We start from the raw sequence: 11532 nt of genomic DNA on the forward strand, positions 1-11532 counted from the left end.
ATGTCATCAATCTTTGTGTTTCTCTCTATAATTTTAGTCAAACTTGAAAAAATTTGACTCTCCAAGATTCTTGGAATGACTTATAATTTGGGACGGAGGGAGTACTATATAAATAAACTTTGTACTTATATGATTAGAGTAATTGTTGATTAAACATAACAAAGTTTGAATTTAGACATGCATGTCTTATATTTGGAAATGGATGGAGTAATTCGCAAGAAATATATATTTTCTTAAAAATCATGTTACTAGAAAAGACTTAAAAAATTATATTTGTTACTCACATTTCGAGAAGTCAAATAGTTTAAATTTTGATTAAAATTATATGAAAAAGTACTAACATTCATAAGACAAAATAAGTATCATTATATTAGTTATAAAATATATTTTCATAATAAATTTATTTAAAAACATAAATGCAAATACTATTTACTATAAATTTGATCAAAGTTAAACTAGTTTGACTGACACGTTTTTCATAATTGTATTCTTTTGTGGGTGGAGGAAGTAACAAAGAACAACTTTAATATAACACACATCTTAACTTGTATTAAAAAGAATTATAATTGAAAAAAGAGAGAATTACGCTGGCGGTCCCTGAACTATCCCTGCGGTCTTATCTAGGTCCCCTGACTCTAAAAGTGCACACCTGGCTCCATGAACTTTCAAAGCTATCTCATCCCGGTCCAAATCTTGCACGAGATGCCACTCCATCCTACGTGGCACGCCACGGTGGCAGCGACCACACGGCCCATGCCTCATCTTTTGCAAAGAAGTCCCTAGGATCCTCCCAATCCTCATTTCCTCGTCCTTCTCTTCTCCCCGCTTCGTTCTCACCAAGGCGGAAGAAGGGGCAACCGGAAGGCGATAGGCACCATTCGTCGACGAAAGGTGACATCGAAAGAAGGTACCTGCACGGAGGACCAGGGGTTCGACAGCTACGCTGTCGTCAGCCCTTGGAGTCAGCCACCATAGGACACGACATCTAGCCTGCAGAGCAAAGGACAAGAGGCGCCTTCATATGGTAAGTGTTGTCTTTGATTTATCTTCGATTTGGCTTCGATTTGTTCACCATGTAGTGTAGGGAAGTGTAACACCCCTGGTGTTACGAGCTTGCTTAGCACCGAGATTTAGGTCCGAGAGGAATTAGCCAAATAAGTTTTTGGGTTTTAAAAAAATTATAATGCACGTGAAATGATAAGCGAATCTTATGTGAGTCACTTTTGTGGTTGAGAAATCAAAATAAATTGTGTGAACTAGTGCTCTTGGAGCTCAAAAATCAAATCAAATTATTGTTTAAAATACCATTTTTGGTGAATTATATTGAGCGAAATAATTAATTAATGCTTAAATATTTTGTTCCTATGGGTTAGTATAAGGTATGGACTATTGCATGAAATACTTGTTGGTAGTAGTTAATAGGGTTTAGGCCTTTTAAAAATTATAACAAAAGAGTTAATGAATACTTAGTCCTAGCTGAAAACCTTTAACTTTTCTAAGTATGGAAGGGTGGTAGACAATGCTATTTTGACGTTTAAGTTCTAACTAAAATACTTAAACACTGGTTTCATGTTTTTCTACTGTTGGTTGCTTCTAAGTAAGCACTTGAGCATGTCATAAGTCAAAGTTATGTTGGATGTCATGTTGCTCTCGTAAAAATTACCCAAACCTCCTTAGAACGCGTTGTGAACCATGAATTGGTGCTGGTTCGCGAACCGACGTTCAGCGCGATGATCTTATCTTGGCATCTCTCCATCTTTCTCTTAGGCCATCATCTGGTCGTAAGCATTGTTTTCGCTAGTTAGCTGTTAGCACCAGCTACATGTTAGTGGAATTAGTTGAGCCTTAATCGAGGCGCCAAGTAGTTTTTGGCTCGCTTTAAAAATTGTGCAAGTACGTGGTTCGACCTTTCGGGCCTGGGGACACAGTCACCGCGTCTGGTGTCGCGCCGTCGCGAGCTACCTGCACTGCTGCTGGCCACTGCTACCACACGTTGCGCCGTGTGTTGGCTGGCGTACCCTGTGGCTGTGACCACTGTCCCGCTGGATAGCCGTGTGGAGTCTGCTGCCCAGCCTGACCAGGCGTGGCCGCAGCCGCTCTCATGCTGTGCGCGAGATGCTACCGATCGTGGTGCTGTCCGAGCACACATGCAGGGCTACACCTTGTCATCTTGTTGTTTCAGTTACTGCAGCGCTCGCCCTCCGCCACTCAACCCACCTACCCTAGCTCTATTTTTCGGCGCCATGCCGCATCGCGAGGTCGCATTGCCACGTGCACATGGCCGCATAGGCACCCTAAGGGCTCCACCCAAGCCTTGACCACGCAACCTTTGCCCTCGCTCGTGAGGTTGTGTCCTCGTGCTACCATGCCTTGTCGGGTCTTGGCTGGGTCACCTCCACCGAGGCCACTCCCTGCGACATGGCGATGGCAGTGCGCCGCTCTCCTCTCCCCTTCATAATCATCAACTCAAGCCTTCCCAATCCAATTCCTCGCACAGGTGGATAGCTTAGAAAGTTAGCTAGGTGTCGCATTCTCATCGAGCCCAGCCATGGTCTATCAACGGTCAATTTTGATTTCTCCTCGCCGCAGGTCATGTGCACCACCATGACCAGAGGGTTGGGGGTAAGGCCCGTAGGAATGGTAACATTTCAATTGGTCGTAACCCTAAACTTGCCTTGACTTCCTCTATCTGGTGCTCGCACTGTTTTGGCTAGGGAACTCATTGGCGATGGGGTGACGTGTTGGTGTCCGGCTCAGGGCTTCGCCGCCGTGCCCGGGCGCACGTGGCTAGGCTACCTTAGCTTTTCTTTGCCTCAACCGTCAGTAGGGCATACACCAGGGTGAGCTACTAATGCTTCTCTACCATCTCTACCTTTCTGTGATAGTCACTCGCCGCTGCAGCCCGCGACAGTGCGCCTCCGAGTCCCTAACCGCCACCCATCCTTGAACGTTTAACTTTAGATGGTGGTCGACCCCTTAATTCCGTCGTAGCGAGCCTAGTTTGCCCGGTGTAACCACCTTATGCTGTCGGCCGCCGCGTCGGCGCACGCGGGGTTTCCAGGGGTCTCCCCGTGGTAAAGGTAAAAACATCTTAGGGTTTGTTTGAAAAACCGCTATCGGTAGGAATAGTGTGCATAGTAGTCTTATTATTATCTAAAAGCTTAGGGGCCATTCTGCAAAGCTATCGTCGCGCGTGGGCGCCCCCAGCCTTGGGCCATGCTAGGCTGCTGCGACGCACGCGTGGCCACGCCCGTGCTGGGCCACTGGGCTGCCAGGCCAGAATGGGTTGTTGCCGTCCCTTTTCTTTTTCTAATGCATTTTTAATTTAGTTTCTAAGGTAAACTTGTAAATTCAATATAAAATTGTGTAGTTAACCAAAAATTATGAAATCAATTTTGTTTAGTTTCTAAAATCATGATCTATCTGTTAGTATATTTTATTCTCATAGTTTTATAATATTTTTAGGAGTTATCTAATTAAATTGAGATGCTTAACATTGTTAAGATATAATTTTTTAGGAATTTTTGTGATAAATTAGTGATAGTGTTGGCTCTAAAACTTTCTACAGTAAATTTCCTAACATTATTAGGTACTCACTGTAATTTTTGTAGCTCCATAATAATTAGTTTGCTAAGGTAGCTAAATGAGCCATAGTTCAAAAATATATATTTAATCAATAAAATCCTGAAATAGCTTGGGATTTTAAAACTACAACATTTTTTTGGAAACGAAGCCTTACCTGATGACATGGATATGTAGACTAGTATGTTAGTCATTAAAGCTAGCTCGTTAGCTTGTGGAGCATAATCGTATTTTAGAGTTGTAGTTGCCGTTGATTATTTATGTCTCTACGTTGCATCCACGTACATCATAATAGGAACAACGATGGATCATGGAGTCGACCGAAGTTGCAAAAGATGATGCCTTGATGATCATGTCATCATGATGGAATGCTAACTTTTGGTTATATCTTACCTGGGTAAGCCCTGATGCATAACCCCTATTATTTTACACTTTATTTTATGCTTGTGCATTAAGTTTTAAAGAGTTAAATGAAAACCACTTGCATATATATACTTATCCTATGAGTCCTACTAGTATGTCAGTATCATGTAGTTTGCTATGCTATATATGATCCGATAGAAGTTGAGTGATTACCTGTCACTCGTGAGAGATAGAAAAAATATTATTGTTGTTATTATATTACTATCAGATGGAATATATATGAATGATAATTAGTGATCGGGTGGAATAGTACTTTGGATCTAGACTTGGTTAGGCATTTGAGCGAGGCTTAGATTGCACTTGTTCCGCCTATATCGATTGAGGACCGTCCATTGCTATGGATGGTAGTCAAGTTATAAACTTATTATCTTGAGCACATACTTGCTTATGAGAACAGAAAGACTCGTTACGCTCTTGTCGTGGGTTCTGGCTCTTTTCAGACCGACTGATTGGAGGCGGGGAAAGGTGGAGGTCTAAGCACCATGCTAAGACCGGATCTCAAGTGTGGGGGCTTAGAGTCCAAGTTTGGACGGGGACCTGGACCCCTCAATAGGAGTGGAATGGGTTGGTCTTGTTTGTGCCTAGGGTACAAACGGGGCATATGTTTTGGAGTACCCAGCTAGGATACATTGGTTTGCGAATCGCCGTTTCTATAAGACGTGTAACAGAACCACCCAATTTATATAAGATCAAGTACGGTTGTCCCCGCTAACACGTTGACACACACATACTTTCACTCATATAAACCCAGTAGTCCATCGAGTGTCCCAAAAGACCTCGGTAAATCAACATCACAACCAAGATCGCGTGATTAAGCAAATACACATCACATACACAGGGTTGCAGCAGAACTAATATTACAAGTGGATTCACAAATAATAGTACAAGTTTGGGTTTCAAAACTGATTAGTGAAAACAACATAGCTTTCAAAAGATTACATTAATATATGTTCCAAATACATTGCTAGCATAAGTGACATCATCCGATAAAAGCATATAGATGAGAAGTAATTATAGAATCACCGAGCCCATCGGCGGTTAGCCACCATCTTCAACAGGCTGAGAACTTCACCTACAACATGGTTGGATAAACCCTGAGTACGAGAAGGTACTCAGCTAGACTTACCCATCAAAACCAAAAATAAAGGACACCAAGGGTCATGCAAGGCTTATGAGGTGGGCTAGCTTGACACAGTTGCATAAAAGAGCTTATGAATATAGTGACCAATTAAAACTTAGCATCAAGCTTATCATCATTTACCTGTCCACTATATTAGCACCTGTACTAGAGCATTCACTTATTAGGAGCAAACAATATTAACCATAGCAGGTATAATAAGGCTATCATCATCATATCATCATTTCTGAACCATTAGGTTATTTAGTGTATCTACTTTGGAGATAAGCCCGTCAAGTTCTCACTAACCGGGAGAGATGGCGACTCGAATTGAATTACAACTCAGCTAAGGGGGTATTCCTAACTCTCACCCTAGCATACTTTGCAAGGGTAGCCGTGGGTCACCTTTGGAACAACTCAAGAACCAAATTCACGAGTTCGATCAGCGCCAACACTCTCAGGGATTACCCTTCTACCAGGACGACTAGGACTTTTAAATCACCTGCCCTTGGACTCACGCCTACGGCTCCCTTCCGAGGCACACTTTATACTTATCGACTCCTAGCCTGAGGTGAGCTACTCGGCTTCGTGGTCGGTCTTCAGACACGGCCAACTAAGAGAGAGGCATGCGTTCAACATGATTAGGAAAGGCTCCAAGATTCAGTCCTTAAGCGATACAGACGGAGTCACTACAAACCGGCAAGCCTCCGCCCGGTCTTCATTTCAAATTAAGACAGGTTCTTTTCTACGATAGCAAATATAGCCAACCGTGCCATATGTATATCCCTATATATCACAGGTGACAGGAAATCACCTGACTTCTACCGTGTTTAAGCAGGGCTAAGCACTACATGAGCCTAAGCTACATAGGATTCAGGGTATCAATATCTGGACAAGGATTGAATAACCAATGCAGCAAGTGTTTGCATCCAACACCTAAACTTAATGCAACAATATATATATGTAACAATAATACTTTAACTGCATTTCAGAAATTAGGAGGCTTAATATGCTCTGGGGCTTGCCTGGGATCTGACACAAGTCAGTTCAGTTAGGTTGCACCGTCCTGGTGACATCTCAGGTCCTAGCACTTGCTTCGTCCTTCCATCTTCAGGATATATCCACCAAACCAAATCTTCGGGTTTGGCTCCAACATCGCACCCTTCACATGGTGCATCTAGCGTACCTAGATGAGATGCAATATGCAAGTGCATAAATATAAAGAATAGTAACATGAGACGCATCATAAAATAGCAAGCAAGACAAGCATAGTTTACACTAACACACTTAAGTACTTTGCGATGCTTAACTTAAACATCACATAATCTATCATGCTAAGACGGCAAAGAAGACGACAACACCAAGCATGACACAAGTTTCTCAAGATCTCAGGTGCTCTAACTCAGTCATCATTCAAGGCATAAGTCACACTTAACAATATACAAGCAAACACTATAATTGGAATCAGCCAATTTCTGGACATGCAAACAGCAGCTACAAGATTTAGCTATAACTGGAGTTACACAAATCCAAATAACTTGCAAGAAGATATTTTGGAAAGCTTATGAAATTATATACATTTCATTTATAACCATCACAGCATGATTCTTAAGTTAAGTAGGTCGAAATTATACCTTTACAGAAACTGGTTCATACAAAACAGAGAGCAACAAATCCTGTATTCTAACTTTAAACAGTTGTAACTCAAACACTACTTGGCCAAATGATACCAAATTTTAATAGCAGCTAGATATATAAATTATCTACAACTTTTGTATAAACAAGTTTCACAATAAAGCACATTGTCATAAAGAACTTTGCTAAGTTCCCAGATCTGTCCATAAACCACATCGGCAAGAAAATAATTATTAACTTATGCTGCAAATTCATAATTGGGCAAAACCAACTTTACCAACATTTCACATATGACTAAAGAACACCAGAAAACCTAGTGTCCATGACCAAATAAATTCTTTTAATGCATTTCTTAATTTATTTAGATAACAAGGTGACTTAATGAACATAAACCAAAAGTATACAATAAATTCTACAAAAATTACAGTGGCTCACATATCCTCTCAATAGTCTACTGTACAAATTTCACTCTATTTGAATATGTATAGCAACCTCTATGAAAAAGACAAGTTGCTAAAGCAAGAAATCATGTGAGAGCGAGATAAACCAATAACTCACTCATACTTCATCCAATACTTATGAAATTTTTACCACACATCAACTATCATATGAGTAGCATGCCACAAAAATTTCACTTCATTTGGAGCCCTAGATCTGCAGTTATGGAAAATAACAAATTCAACTAACATTACAACCTTACTGCACAAATCTATTTTTACCGCAAAATATTGAAACTAAAACATGCCATATTATAAATCTAATGCATAGAGAATCTCACAAGGATTCCAAAAAGTCCTCATTTGCTATTTTATGAATTTCCTATGAATTACTATGAATTTCCAAAGATTCAGCAAATTTACTGCAAATGGGTCCTTATCGGCACTATTCATTTGAGTCACATACTTCGCAGTTAGAACCTTCCCTTTTCTCGAATTTTAAGACGAGGTCCCTGACGTGACTTTTGAAGGGCTGCACAGGAGCTCACCGTTTGTTGGCCGGAGGAGCCTCGTCGCCGGTGGGGGAAGTGGCGGGGAGGGACCATGGGCCCGTGCGCACCCTCTGGGCTTCCCAGCTCGGCCCGAGGCGGCCTGTGGCCTGTCGGCCACGCGAGTAGGCGGAGCGCCGGCGACTGGTCCGACGGCGATGGCGCTACGGCGGCTGCGGTGGCCGGAAAAGGGGAGCCGAAGGGGCGGCGCACGACGGGGAAGGTGTTGGCGCACACGGTAGGACTCGAGGGAGCTTGGGGCGGTGGGAACGCGGCGGCGGCAAGCTTGGCCAGCCGGCCATGGTGGCCGTGCTCCAACACGCGCGTGCAGGCGCTGTGGAGCGAGGGAGAGGCGAAAGAGGAGTGCATGCGAGTGAGGAAGCAAGTGGAGAGCTCGGCCGGGGCTCTCCTCATCCGCATCAGGCGCAAGGGGGCACACGGCCTGGAGGTAGGGGCACTGCCCGTGCATGGCCGCCACGCACGGGGCACGCGTCGCCCCTTTGAGGCATTCCACCGAGCAGCTGGCGGGTATCGGTGTGGGCAAGGTGGGCGCTGAATTGGGCCAGATCTGGGCCGATTTAAACCTCGGGCCCAAAACAAAGTTTGTTCACCTCGACATGCTCTACATTTTTCATTAAGGCACTCTGGTCATTCAAGCAATGGATTAGCAGTTAATTAGGCTCCAAAGTGATAGTGTCAGTGCGTTAGAGCGATGAACAAAAGTCCAAAATTGATGTTCAAAACGAAGTCCAACGAGTGCTATCTTTATACATGCTAATCTCCATCTTGTACACTCCAACTTTTATCTTTGGACTAAGTCAAGTTGCTTAATGAATTTTGGAGAACGCGGAATGCCAACGTCGTTGCTTAGCGAAACTGACTTAGAATAATTCTAAGTGTTGGAGACTGCAGCAAAATCAATCTTGTGACCTTTGTTTGTCAAGCTTAGAGATAGAATTAGACTTGGGTCCTTAAATAAAGTTTGTAGTACCCAAACTATACTGCAACTTTTAGTTAAGGTCAAACCTTGTATCTTGAATATAAACCATTCTTTTACTTTGGTCAAAGCAGCATCTCGTTAACCCTAGAATTAGAGTTTTCGACCAATTGAGGCCTTTTCTTGACATGTGCTCAACACAAACCCTTCATGACTTTTGTTGTAGAGTTCAATTAGAGTCATTTAGGCAAGGTAGCAAGGTTTGGTTGATGGCCTATAATTCCCTTCACTTACTAGCGCAATTCAAGCAAGAATGTAACTCATCATTTCATGCGACTTCTTGATTCCGAACTTCATGAAACTTTTCCATGGGTCTAGATGGATGCATGTGGATGTAATGTACATGGAATAAGCATGTTTAACATTACTCTTGCATAATCTTAACAAGGGTCCATATGTAAGCAAATGTGCGTGGCCCAAGTTTAAGTTGGGGCTCCATCATATAGATTTGATCTTGACACCTTCATTACCACTCGACATGTCCTGTTTGAGCTCAAACCCATTGCTTAACTGGTGACAAACACCTGGGGTGTTATAGCCCTCCCCCTTAAAGGAATCACGTCCTGAGATTCGGTGCGAAAGACTTTTAAGGGAAGAGAAACATGTCATCCAGTTTCCAACATCAGTGATAGCATTAGGCCACTTAACTTTGGAGTATCAGAGAGGTTAATTTGGTCATGACACTTGCTGATACTTGCTCTTTGTCGTAAGTTATTGTCTAAAGAATTTCCTTCGTTGGCGTCCATAAAGCATTGTTACATTGGAAGGAATCCAAGATAGCACTGTCCTACGTACTTTGTCCTCGATGTACGAAGAGTGATTCAAACATAGACTAAATACTTGTAACACCTACTTCCCTAGTGGATATAGCACAGACCTATGGACTTTGCACTAGACCACAGTCTGTTGACGGATATTCCTTGCAACGGTGCTATATTTGCTCCCAAGGTTTGAAAAGTAGTTCTCTACTAAAGTGGCTTGAGCACAACTTCTCATAAAGGATGTGATCATAGATGGGGTGAACATCCTTTGAGGGTATGAGAAGCTAGTTAACCAATATCCAAACTGGTTGTAGCGGTGCAATCACTTAGATGTCAACTGATGGAAAGCTACATAATGTTCCATGTGTGTAGTGCTCTTTCTCTGATAACAACACTGTATTATCTGAGTCTGTTGAGCGAGTGGTAAATGTAATAGCTGACTCAGTCGGCTCAACGTTCTCGATGATCATTCCTGAGGGAGCCTTTGGATCCAAGTTGCAACAGTGATCTGGGTTGAATCTGATGCAACCTATTGGGTAAAAACACATATAAGGTACCAAAGGCATGTCAGCATTGGAGAACAGAAGATGCAAAATGATATTAGCGAGGCTTGGAGGACAACATAAGTTGCAAGTAATCACAAAACTAGGGACTAGTTCACTACTAAGCAGGTTAAGTAAAATTTGCCTTCGTGGTGCAGTTGCATAGCAAGTTGGTTGACTTGCATCATAGCAAAACTAGCTTTCTTAAACTATATTTGACATCAAGGCTTCCATTCTTAGGTCAATCAATATCTCAAAAACCATAATCCAAAAATCTATGGTTTGACACCTTTCCAATTACTTTCGAATTGCAAGGGCATAATTTGGCCTCTAGAACACCTTGACTGCTCACGCATTGCTGATCTAAGAGGGCAAAAGTAAGGCACATAGGGGTGCAATTAGTCTCCTCAAGGGTATGGAGGGTTGTCTAACAGCAATACACCTACAAGTTGTAATTTCTTGGCATGAATTACAAACACAACCGTCTAATGCAAAGGATGATCGCAGTCACAGCGAAATTGCAGATTCTGTACCCTTTTGTTTTCTATTCATATCTCACAAACTAGTGCTCCATTGTGCATGAATTTTGGTAGGAATATAGATCCATGCGTCTTCTAACTACTCACCAAAATTCAACTCAACCGGACATCGTTTGACTATCCAAACAATTCATCTACCAAAACTGCTCTGTTCTAAAATGGTAGCAAACCGAGCCGACAAGATATCTCTTAAATCCGATGTTTTACTCAACCAATACTCAAACCAACTTAAGACACTGAAGGGTCCTAAGCAAGGAATGAGATCACCACGTTTGGGATCAATCCAACTTCGTTTGAGTCACTAATTGCCGACTTGAAGATAACCAATTTTAGTGCCACAAAATCTGGACAGATTTCGTGTTCTCCCTTTTCTTTGCTTCACACGTTGAGGTGTGTGTTTTGCACTCTTTAACCTTTCTCATAGCAGCAGCAGCCTTTCTCTAGCTGAAGATAGAGGCTATAGTCTTCTTGTCATGTTTCTTAGGTAACAATTTCCGCCGTTGATCTAGACACCAACTTGACGATGCACAAGCATTGGACTTGTGGGCTCTTTTCATAGGGCGCAAAGCATTACTCCACATGGAGGGCATTCCTACATAGACAAGGAACCGTTTCTAAATATTCTCTGGCACTTGGTCCAATAGAACCTTAAACAAATCCATTTGTGTAGGGGCACAATGATGCTGATCGAAACTAGGCACATGCTTTCTCTAGTTCCTTACGTAGTCGATACAACGTTTTGTACTATCTGTGTGATTATCCAAGATGGAATTGACTTGATAGCACAGGTTTTGGAAAACAAAGCAGTAGCTGCATTGCTAAACGGCTTGCTATTACATTACTTATCATTGCTCTGCGAGACATAACCTTCGTAATTAGCAAAAAGTTGTCACCTAGCTGGAGGTTAAGCTTCCGACTAGTAACTAATCAGTTGTCTCTCAACACTCAAAG

The sequence above is a fragment of the Miscanthus floridulus genome, chromosome 7, assembly GCF_019320115.1.
Source record: "Miscanthus floridulus cultivar M001 chromosome 7, ASM1932011v1, whole genome shotgun sequence".
Taxonomy (NCBI): Eukaryota; Viridiplantae; Streptophyta; class Magnoliopsida; order Poales; family Poaceae; genus Miscanthus; species Miscanthus floridulus.